A 12,757-nucleotide genomic window follows, 5' to 3' on the forward strand; every position below is an offset into this window, starting at 1 on the left:
ACACTACACCAACCACACACCACACACCACACCAACTCTACACACTACACCAACCACATACCACACACTACACCAAGCACACACCACACACCACACCAACTCTACACACTACACACACCACAAACTACACACCACACTTCAAGCCTCCAACACAAACACACCTTCCTCCCAACCGTTGACAATAGTTAACAAATGCGACTTTAAAGAAGCCCCACAGTCAATGTCTCGGCGCAAAAACTCCTTAAAAACAATATCGCTTCCAATTCTGAATAAATGATCAAGAAGGATCAGAAAGAGTTTTGAGATATCACGTTAAATGGTTTTGTATTTTCAAGTGAGAAGTTTTACCGAGGCGGGATTGGGGTTGATGGTCTCGCAGAACGTGGCTGTCGCGCCGGTCACAGTTAATATTATCAAGTGTTATTTCAGTTTATGCTATTTCTTCTTCTTATTATTAACATTATTATTCTTATTAGTGTTAATGTGGTTGGCGTTATAGTTAATATGGCTAATGTTGTTGTTGTTAAGTCTGCTGTTACAGCTGCTACCTCTCCTCAGGGAGGAAGTCCCCTCACGGGAATGGATTGAAAATGGCTAAATAGTGCTATTATCTACTCTCTATCCATGGTTAGGTTAGGTTTAGGTTACTTTAGATTAAGGCTTAGATTAGTAGGTGTCATTACATTAATATTGACGATAATGTCATATATGGAATTATAAAAACGTTTAGAATGTTCCAAGAATTCCGTTTACAGATAACCAAATACTTCAAAGAAAACGTTTTCAACATATACTTTTTTATATTTTAAACCAACTATTTATGATACAATAAAGTTAAAACTTGCGAATAACCTCTGTTCACGACAAAGGTTCACTTGCCAGTTAACATGAAGACTATTACTGGAGCCGTAATATATATATATATATATATATGCTTTTAGACCACCACAAATATCTAGATAACTATCCGGGTAGTTTGAGTGTGGGGGTGGGGGGGGGGGAGCGGTTTACATGGTAATGACTGTTTCAGAGGCCGGGCTCTGTTGCTAAGGCTATTTGTTATTATTGCCAGCAATGTTACGTAAATATTCTTGTTTTGGTTAATTGGCTCAGCATTTTATATTGCTTCATCTGCTAGAGTTGTTAATGTTATCTATAACATTGTTGGTTGGAATATTATTATTATTATTATTGTTTTTATCCCTACCAGCGTTATCATCATCTCCAGAGCCACCACTACCAACATTACTCCTACCATCACTACCACCACTACCACCACCACCAGTGCTCCCATCACCACTACCACCACCACCAGTGCTCCCATCACCACCACCAACACCACCACCAGTGCTCCCATCACCACCACCACCACCACCACCACCACCACCACCAGTGCTCCCACCACCACCACCACCACCACCACCACCAGTGCTCCCATCACCACCACCACCACCACCACCAGTGCTCCCACCACCACCACCACCACCACCACCAGTGCTCCCATCACCACCACCACCACCACCACCAGTGCTCCCACCATCACCACCACCACCACCACCACCAGTGCTCCCATCACCACCACCACGTTCCCCCTGTTTTTCAGTCTTTCCCAACTATCTTTTATTTCCAACCCTCCCTCTTCCCAATCTTTCTTCCCTTTCCCCCCCTGCCATTCACAACATAAAGTAATTATCAGGAGAAAGCACTAAGCCAGCACGACTACATAGCTCTTGGAGGGGATACGAGGACAAGGAGGTGGGATATAAGGACAAGGAGCTGGGATATAAGGACAAGGAGGTGGGATATAAGGACAAGGAGCTGGGATATAAGGACAAGGAGGTGGGATATAAGGACAAGGAGCTGGGATATAAGGACAAGGAGGTGGGATATAAGGACAAGGAGCTGGGATATAAGGACAAGGAGGTGGGATATAAGGACAAGGAGCTGGGATATAAGGACAAGGAGGTGGAATATAAGGACAAGGTGGGATATAAGGACAAGGAGCTGGGATATAAGGACAAGGAGGTGGGATATAAGGACAAGGAGCTGGGATATAAGGACAAGGAGGTGGGATATAAGGACAAGGAGCTGGGATATAAGGACAAGGAGCTGGGATATAAGGACAAGGAGGTGGGATATAAGGACAAGAAGGTGGGATATAAGGAAAAGGAGGTGGGATATAAGGACAAGAAGGTGGGATATAAGGACAAGGAGCTGGGATATAAGAAGAGGGAGTTGGGATCAACGTCCGACAACGGGCTGAGGACAATGAGGACATTATGAGGACAATGAAGAGATTATGAGAACAATGAAGACATTATGAGGACAATGAGATGGGATGTGAGGACAATGGTTGGAATATGAGGACAAGAAGCTGGGATAGGAGAACAAGGAGCTGGGATACGAGGCCAAAGAGCTGGGATATGAGGACGGACTGAAGGAACGGTTAACCAGCCACTTACATCATCGGGAATCGAACAGCCGACCTTGCAAGGAGCGAGGCCGTCGCTGTATAAACAAAAAAGTAGTCTAAGTGGTCGGGACGTTTAGTGTACAGAGATCACCTTAAGCAGGCGTCCAGTGTTTCAACGTCAGTAGTGAACCTGTGTCCTTCCTCGCTCACTACTGCGTCTGTCGGTGTCTGTCTGTGTGTCTGTTGGTCTGTTTATGTGTCTGTCTGTCTGTCCGTCGGAATCTGTCTACGTCAACTTGGCTAAAACCGTTCACCGGGAACACTTCCTTGTCCGTCCACCAGCTGTCTGTCTGTCTGTCTGCCAGTCTGTCATTACTCTGTCCTGCACCACTCCTCCTCCCACCCAGTCCCCACCAAGCGGTAGGGGTAAGGGATGGGGGGTGAAGGCAGCTGGGGTAAGAGGGGAAGGGGTAAGGTAAGAGGTGTAGGTAAGGAAGGAAGGGAGGAAGGGTAGGGGCCTAAGGAGAAGGAGGAACAGACACTGGGGTAAGCGGTCGACCAGGGCAAATCTCAGCATTTCGATCAATTGGTTTTAATTAGCAATGATGGAGGAAGAATAGGTAGAGGGAGGGAGGGATGGAGGGGATGGGGAGGGATGGAAGGGGGCGGTAAAGGGTAAAGCCTCAATAGGAAGAATTAAAATGGAATGAGACAAGGCCGAAGGGAGAAGAGAAGGGGAAGAAATCTATGCAAGAAAAGTTAGGAGGGAGAGAGGAATGAGGATAAGGGGAACTAGAGAGGGAGAGGAACTAACACCAAAGAGGAGTCTGCTAGGAGGGCTAGACACGCCTAGGGGTTCCTAGGTAGGGGGGTACAGGTGTGTGAGGGTGCGGGTGGTACAAGTGTGTGAGGGTGCGGGTGGTACAGGTGTGTGAGGGTGCGGGTGGTACAGGTGTGTGAGGGTGCAGGTGGTACAGGTGTGTGAGGGTACGGGTGGTACAGGTGTGTGAGGGTGCGGGTGGTACAGGTGTGAGAGGTACAGGTGTGTGAGGATGCGCGTGGTACAGATGTGGGAGGGTGCGGGTGTTACAGGTGTGTGAGGGTGCGGGTGGTACAGGTGTGTGAGGGTGCGGGTGGTACAGGTGTGTGAGAGTGCGGGTGGTACAGGTGTGTGAGGGTGCGGGTGGTACAGGTGTGTCAGGGTGCGGGTGGTACAGGTGTATGAGGGTGCGGGTGGTACAGGTGTGTGAGGGTACGGGTGGTACAGGTGTGGGAGTGGTGCGGGTGGTACAGGTGTGTGAGGGTGCGGGTGGTACAGATGTGTGAGGGTGCGGGTGGTACAGGTGTGTGAGGGTGCGGGTGGTACAGGTGTGTGAGGGTACGGGTGGTACAGGTGTGTGAGGGTGCGGGTGGTACAGGTGTGTGAGGGTGCGGGTGGTACAGGTGTGTGAGGGTGCGGGTGGTACAGATGTGTGAGGGTGCGGGTGGTACAGATGTGTGAGGGTGCGGGTGGTACAGGTGTGTGAGGGTACGGGTGGTACAGGTGTGTGAGGGTGCGGGTGGTACAGATGCGTGAGGGTGCGGGTGGTACAGGTGTGTGAGGGTGCGGGTGGTACAGGTGTGTGAGGGTGCGGGTGGTACAGGTGTGTGAGGGTGCGGGTGGTACAGATGTGTGAGGGTGCGGGTGGTACAGGTGTGTGAGGGTACGGGTGGTACAGGTGTGTGAGGGTGCGGGTGGTACAGATGCGTGAGGGTGCGGGTGGTACAGGTGTGTGAGGGTGCGGGTGGTACAGGTGTGTGAGGGTGCGGGTGGTACAGGTGTGTGAGGGTGCGGGTGGCACATGCAGCTGTCGGTCGAGGAAGAGCAGTAACAGCTGGCGGACGCGGCCCGCCATGCAGCTGCTAGTCAGGTTACTGGCGCCTGCTAGCTGCTCTACCTCGGCCATTATAGCCCCAGCCTGGTACCCCTGAACCAGACGGTACCTTGTACCCTCTGGTTCACCCTGGTACCCTCTGGTTCACCCTGGTACCCTCAGGGTCACCCTGGTACCCTCTGGTTCACCCTGGTACCCTCTGGTTCATCCTGGTACCCTTTGGTTCACCCTGGTACCCTCTGGTTCACCCTGGTACCCTCTGGTTCATCCTGGTACCCTTTGGTTTACCCTGGTACCCTCAGGGTCACCCTGGTACCCTCTGGTTGACCCTGGTAACCTCTCGTTCACGCTGGTAACCTTTGGTTCACCCTGGTACCCTTTGGTTCACCCTGGTACCCTCTGGTTCACCCTGGTACCCTCTGGTTCACCCTGGTACCCTCTGTTTGACCCTGGTACCCTCTGGTTCACTCTGGTACCCTCTGGTTCACCCTGGTACCTTCTGGTTCACCCTGGTACCCTCTATTTGACCCTTTTATCCTCTCTTTCACACTGGTACCCATCTGGTTCACCCTGGTATCCTCTGGTTCAGCCTGGTACCCTTTGGTTCACCCTGGTAACCTCTGGTTCACCCTGGTACCCTCTGGTTCACCCTGGTACCCTTTGGTTCACCCTGGTAACCTTTGGTTCACCCTGGTACCCTCTGGTTCACCCTGGTACCCTTTGGTTCACCCTGGTACCCTCTGGTTCACCCTGGTACCCTCTGGTTCACCCTGGTATCCTCTGGTTCACCCTGGTACCCTCTTGTTCACCCTGGTATCCTCTGGTTCACCCTGGTACCCTTTGGTTCACCCTGGTACCCTCTGGTTCACCCTGGTACCCTCTGGTTCACCCTGGTACCCTCTGGTTCATCCTGGTACCCTTTGGTTCACCCTGGTACCCTCAGGGTCACCCTGGTACCCTCTGGTTGACCCTGGTAACCTCTGGTTCACGCTGGTAACCTCTGGTTCACCCTGGTACCCTTTGGTTCACCCTGGTACCCTCTGGTTCACCATGGTACCCTCTGGTTGACCCTGGTAACCTCTGGTTCACCCTGGTACCCTCTGGTTGACCCTGGTACCCTCTGGTTCACCCTGGTATCGTCTGGTTCACCCTGGTAACCTCTGGTTCACCCTGGTACTCTCTGGTTCACCCTGGTAACCTATGGACATCCTGGTACCCTTTGGTTCACCCTGGTACCCTCTGGTTCTCCCTGGTAACCACCTGGTTCACCCTGGTATCCTCTGGTTCACCCTGGTACTCTGGCTAACCCTGGTACCCTCTGGTTCACCCTGGTACCCACCTGGTTAATCTTGGTACCCTCTGGTTCACCCTGGTACGCTTTGGTTCACCCTGGTATCCTCTGGTTCACCCTGGTACCCTCTGGTTCATCCTGGTAACCTCTGCTTCACCCTGGTACCCACTGGTTCACCCTGGTACCCACCTGGTTCACCCTGGTACCCACCTGGTTCACTCTGGTTCACCCTGTTACCCACCTGGTTCACTCTGGTACCCTCTGGTTCACCCTGGTATCCTCTGGTTCACCCTGGTACCCTCTGGTTCACCCTGTTACCCTCTGGTTCACCCTGTTACCCTCTGGTTCACCCTGGTACCCTCTGATTCACCCTGGTACCCTCTGGTTCACCCTGGTACCCTCTGATTCACCCTGGTACCCTCTGGTTCACCCTGGTACCCTCTGGTTCACCCTGTTACCCTCTGGTTCACCCTGGTACCCTCTGATTCACCCTGGTATCCTCTGGTTCACCCTGGTACCCTCTGGTTCACCCTGGTAGCCTCTGGTTAACCCTGGTATCCTCTGGTTCACCCTAGTACCCTCTTGTTCACCCTGGTATCTTCTGGTTCACCCTGGTACCCTCCTGGTTCACCCTGGTATCCTCTGGTTCACCCTGGTATCTTCTGGTTCACCCTGGTACCCTCTGGTTCACCCTGGTATTTTCTGGTTAACCCTGGTACCCTCTGGTTCACCCTGGTACACTCTGGTTCCCACCTGGTTCACTCTGGTACCCTCTGGTTCACCCTAGTACCCTCTGGTTCACCCTGGTATCCTCTGGTTCACCGTGGTATACTCTGGTTCACCCTGGTATACTCTGGTTCACCCTGGTACCCTTTGGTTCACTCTGGTACCCTCTGGTTCACCCTAGTACCCTCTGGTTCACCCTGGTACCCACCTGGTTCACTCTGGTACCCTCTGGTTCACCCTGGTACCCTCTGGTTCACCCTGGTATCCTCTGGTTCACCCTGGTACTCTTCTGGTTCACCCTGGTACTCTTCTGGTTCACCCTGGTACCCTCCTGGTTCACCCTGGTACCCTCTGGTTCACCCTGGTACCCTCTGGTTCACCCTGGTACTCTTCTGGTTCACCCTGGTACCCACATGGTTCACCCTGGTACCCTCTGGTTCACCCTGGTATCCTCTGGTTCACCCTGGTACTCTTCTGGTTCACCCTGGTACCCTCTTTTTCACCCTGGTACCCTCTGGTATCCTCTGGTTCACCTTGGTACCCTCTAATTGACCCTGGTACCCTCTGGTTGACCCTGGTATCCTGTGTTTCACCCCGGTACCCATCTGGTTCACCCTGGTACCCACCTGGTTCACCCTGGTACCCACCTGGTTCACCCTGGTACCCACCTGGTTCACCCTGGTACCCACCTGGTTCACCCTGGTACCCACCTGGTTCACCCTGGTACCCACCTGGTTCACCCTGGTACCCACCTGGTTCACCCCGGGCTATCTTGGTTCATGCTGTACTTTCTGGTACATGTTGACACTTCTTGGCACAATATGGTACATTGAAGTTCATCCTAGTACCTCCTGGTTCACCCTGGATAATTCTGGTATCTCCAAGGTCATGATGTACCTCCTGGTGCATGGTTCATCGTAGTACATATTGGTACTCCATGGTTCATTCTGGTATTGTAGTTCATCCTGGTACCTTCGGGTTCATGATGGTACCTTCGGGTTCATCCTGGTATCCCCTGGTTCATCCCGGTATCCTCTGGTTAACCCTGGTTCATCCTGGTACCACTTGGTTCACCTTGGTACCTCCTGGTTCGCCCAGGTTCATCCTGGTTCACCCAGGTATCTTCTGGTTTATTTTTACTTCCTGGTACATCCTGGAGCCCCTTGGTTTATCCTGGTACTTCTTAGTTCATCCTGGAGCCCCCTTGTTTAACCTATTCCCTGCTGGCTGGTTTAATCTCCAGCACGGTTACCAGAAATGACCAATCTCCAACGCTGTACCCAGAACTGTCCAATCTTTAGCACGGTGTCCAGAACTGTCCAGTCCTTAGCACGGTGTCCAGAACTGTCCAGTCTTTAGCACGGTGTCCAGAACTGTCCAGTCCTTAGCACGGTGTCCAGAACTGTCCAGTCCTTAGCACGGTGTCCAGAACTGTCCAGTCTTTAGCACGGTGTCCAGAACTGTCCAGTCCTTAGCACGGTGTCCAGAACTGTCCAGTCCTTAGCACGGTGTCCAGAACTGTCCAGTCTTTAGCACGGTGTCCAGAACTGTCCAGTCCTTAGCACGGTGTCCAGAACTGTCCAGTCTTTAGCACGGTGTCCAGAACTGTCCAGTCCTTAGCACGGTGTCCAGAACTGTCCAGTCCTTAGCACGGTGTCCATAACTGTGTAATCTTCAGTGCTCTACCTCTACCCAGTACCCTGTACTGTCCAAACTTCAACGGATGAAAGATACACAAGATGATTCGCCAACGGGTTTTCAAACCCACCTAACCTAATCTAGCTGAATCCAACCAAAGGTAACCTAACTCAACCAAGCCTACTACAGCCTATCTTGAGATGATTTCGGGGCTTTTTAGTGTCCCCGCGGCCCGGTCCTCGACCAGGCCTCCACCCCCAGGAAGCAGCCCGTGACAGCTGACTAACACCCAGGTACCTATTTCACTGCTAGGTAACAGGGGCATAGGGTGTAAGAAACTCTGCCCATTGTTTCTCGCCGGCGTCCGGGATCGAACCCGGGACCACAGGATCACAAGTCCAGCGTGCTGTCCGCTCGGCCGACCGGCTCCCTAACCTAACCTATACTAATACAGCCTAACTATAGTACTATAAACGGTTTAAAAACAACAAAAAATGACTTTCAGCGAATGGTCCCGTGTCCAAAACGACCACAACCCCTCGTCAGTATTATGACCGGAATTGTCTAATCATTATGGACGAGAGGTGAGTGGTCAAGAGAATCCGCCTCGGCCGGATGGGGACAATTCGTCTTGGGTCCCTATGGAGATTCGGGATGGAAACATGAACGGAGGTTACCTTGAGGTGCTTCCGGGGCTCAGCGTCCCCGCGGCCCGGTCGTCGACCAGGCCTCCTGGTTGCTGGACTGATCAGCCAGACGGAGCTGCAGAATGTGTGATGCGAGTGATGGCTACGGCCTTGACCACTACCTGAGAGATTATACCAACCTATCTTGAGGTTATCTTGAGATTATCTTGAGATGATTTCGGGGCTTTTAGTGTCCCGCGGCCCGGTCCTCGACCAGGCCTCCACCCCCAGGAAGCAGCCCGTGACAGCTGACCAACGCCCAGGTACCTATTTTACTGCTAGGTAACAGGGGCATTGGGTGAAAGAAACTCTGCCCATTGTTTCTCGCCGGCGCCCGGGATCGAACCCAGGACCACAGGATCACAAGTCCAGCGTGCTGTCCGCTCGGCCGACCGGCTCCCAAAAACCTAAGAGACATTAGAAATATGGGTAGCATAATACACCACAGACTGTTTAATTTAGACCATCACTATTTGTCAAATATAGATACAGTTTTAAAATGATTATACCCCCACTTTGTACCCCGAAGATCAACGTAAGTTTAGGGATTGATCAATGTTAATCTTCTTGTTTGATTGTTCACTTGGGACAGTTGGGTAGTTCTCAGTTGCATCTGGGTACAAGCGACGGGATGAATAACCGAGTGGGGTCTCTTCCTATTGGGGTGGTGATGTACATATTGCTATGGCGGTATGTTCAATCACAGGATGAGTGCCGCTGAGTGGACAGGGGTCTGGTAGCTGAGTGGACAGCGCGCGGGGCTCGTAATCCTGTGGCCCGGGTTCGATTCCCGGCGCCGGCAGACACAAATGGGCAGTTTCTTCCACCCTGATGCCCCTGTTACCTAGCAGTAAATAGGTACCTGGGAGTTAGACAGCTGTTACGGACTGCTTCCTGAGGAAAATTAGTTAGTAGTTAGTAACAGTTGATTGATTGACAGTCGAGAGGTGGGCCGAAAGAGCAGAGCTCAACCCGCGCACACACACTCAAAGAGGCTAGGGGCCAGATTCATGAAAGCACTTACGCAAGTACTTACGAACGTGTACATCTTTCCTCAATCTTTGACGGCTTTGGTTACATTTATTAAACAGTTTACAAGCATGAAAACTTCCCATTCAACTGTTGTTATTGTTATAAACAGCCTCCTGGTGCTTCGGATTAAATGTTTAATAATTGAAAACAAAACCGCCAAAGATTGAGAAAAGATGTACAGGTTCGTAAGTGCTTGCGTAACTGCTTTCGTGAATCTGCCCCCCCCCCCATGTCTTCGCCGGCACCAGAGATGTGACAGGCACTGTTTCGATCTACCAAAATATTGTGTTAATTACTAATGAGGATTGTTGGACACACATTTGCAGTGTAATATTAATCACTTATCAGAAGTTTAGACATGTTATACCTATTGCAACGTATACAGTCATCTTCCTTGAGCAGGAAGATGACTTGAGATACGCGATGGAGATGCATCTTACAGCTGAAATTTTAATTACTAAACATGGTGCCAAGTTCTTACAGGTTGTAAAAATAGCCATAAACATTCACCAGAGGGGTATGGGGGCCTCTGCTGTTCACATGAGGGGTATGGGGGCCCACAACCGTTTACAGGATGGATGAGTCCATTACCGTTTACAAGATGGTATATGGGTCAATTACCGTTCACGGGATGGGTATGGGGTCCACTACCGTTCACAGGATAGATATGGGGTCCACTACCGTTCACAGGATGGGTGAGTCCATTACCGTTTACAGGATGGGTATGGGGTCCACTACCGTTCACAGGATGGGTGAGTCCATTACCGTTTACAGGATGGGTATGGGGTCCACTACCGTTCACAGGATGGGCGAGTCCATTACCGTTTACAGGATGGGTATGGGGTCCACTGCCGCTCACAGGATGGGTATGGTGTGCATGGCAATTGAACTTAACTTAGGAAGGCGTAATAGACACAATGAGGGGTGAGAGAGGAGAACTGAGGGGGTAAAGAGGGGTGAGAGAGGAGAACTGAGGGGGTAAAGAGGGGTGAGAGAGGAGAACTGAGGGGGTAAAGAGGTGTGAGAGAAGATAAGAAGCGTACAAGAGAGGTGATAAACAAATGAGGATCTGAACCAATGAGTCTGGAACGAGACAGGAAAAGAAAAGGAATCAGGTTAATAATGGGATTGGAGAGTGGGCACCAGGGCCTTTTGGTTGTGGTGGGCTTTGGGTTGGAGGGAGGGTGTGGTGGCCTGGGAGACAGGGTCTGGGGTGGATACCGGGGTGGGATGGTAGTGGTGGTGGTGGTGGTGGTGGTGGTGGTGTGGTAGGCCTGCCCTCACAACGCTCTTCTTGTTCCACTCTCAGCATGATGATGCCAGGAAGGACACACACAACTCCTGTCCCAGAGTTAACAGGTTCAAATTACTCGCCTTCCTTCTGCTTCCCATGTTTCAAGCATGGGTTGGACATGTATATGAGTGGGATTGGATGATTATAAATAGGAACTGCCTCGTATGGGCCAATAGGCCTTCTGCAGTTACCTTTGTTCTTATGTTCCTTCTGCTGGCGGGTGTTTCTGGAGGTACTGGCTACTGGTGCTGGTGAGAGTACTGGGCAGGGCAGAGTATTATGGTGACCCTTGGCCTCCTCCCCCCCCCCCTCCAACTCTCCCTCCGGCGCTCAAATGGCCACCATATGGTGGATGGCGCCCGGCGCTACCAACATTTGCTCGCTTCCAACAGTATTTTTAATGAAAGTGATTCCACTGTTTCATCTCAGAGCTCAGAACTCACGATCGTCCTCAACATTTCCCTCAACTCTACTGCCCCTTCCGGATACTGCGGATGTGTAATGTTGGCTAGGAGATAAATATCACAAAAGCTAATAATAGTTATAATAACTGTGGAAGGTAGTGACGGTTGGCAGGCCTGGAGCACTGCCTCAGGGCCTCAGTAGCCAGCAACGGAACTAAATAATACATTAATCTCAATACTACTTCCTCGCATCTTGACACAAAAACAATACACACAAACACATCTTGACACAAAAACAATACACAAATAGATCTTGACACAAAAACACAAACACATCTTGACACAAAAACACAAACACATCTTGACACAAAAACACAAACACATCTTGACACAAAAACACAAAAACATCTTGACACAAAAACACATACACAAACACATCTTGACACAAAAACACAAACACAAATACATCTTGACACAAAAACACAAACACAAATACATCTTGACACAAAAACACAAACACATCTTGACACAAAAACACAAACACATCTTGACACAAAAACACAAACACATCTTGACACAAAAACACAAACACATCTTGACACAAAAACACAAACACATCTTGACACAAAAACACAAACACATCTTGACACAAAAACACAAACACATCTTGACACAAAAACACAAACACATCTTGACACAAAAACAAAATAAACGGCTATCGATATTAAATTGTATTATATATAATAAATTCCAATAATGAGGCAACTGACTTGATCAACTTGCTTTAGGAAATCGTTTATCATCAAAATATGGCAATTAAATTTTGCTCCGATTCATGTAAAATATAATTTTATATTTAAGAGTGCCATTCTTACTGTGAGTCACAGTGCCAAGAGAGAGAGAGAGGGTAGCGCCATGTGGACTTAACGTCCAGCAGTCACTAACTAGGCTAATGTCCAGCGCCTCAGTGTCGCAGTTCAGAGGGGAAATGCGTGCTGTATCCTGGGTGGTACGCACCCAACCTCCGAGCAGCTGGACGAGGTCTTTGAACGCTGATTGTTATATTGTTACATATATGTGTGTATTCTCTGTAAACTGTAGTATATATATATATATATACATATATATATATATATATATATATATATATATATATATATATATATATATATATATATATATATATATATATATAACAAGCTTCAAAAGAGTGTCACTTAACGAACTATGGGGTTCAGTTCCTGAACCCATTATGTGTAACCCTTTCCACCACCGCCCACGGGATGGGTATGGGGTGCATAATAAAAGAAACTGAATTTGAACTTTAGTTGCGTAGCGAAATACTGACAAAATGAATCTATAATCGTGTGCTCTGAAGCTCACGTAAACATACACTGGA

This window comes from Procambarus clarkii, chromosome 28 (assembly GCF_040958095.1).
Source record: "Procambarus clarkii isolate CNS0578487 chromosome 28, FALCON_Pclarkii_2.0, whole genome shotgun sequence".
Lineage (NCBI taxonomy): Eukaryota > Metazoa > Arthropoda > Malacostraca > Decapoda > Cambaridae > Procambarus > Procambarus clarkii.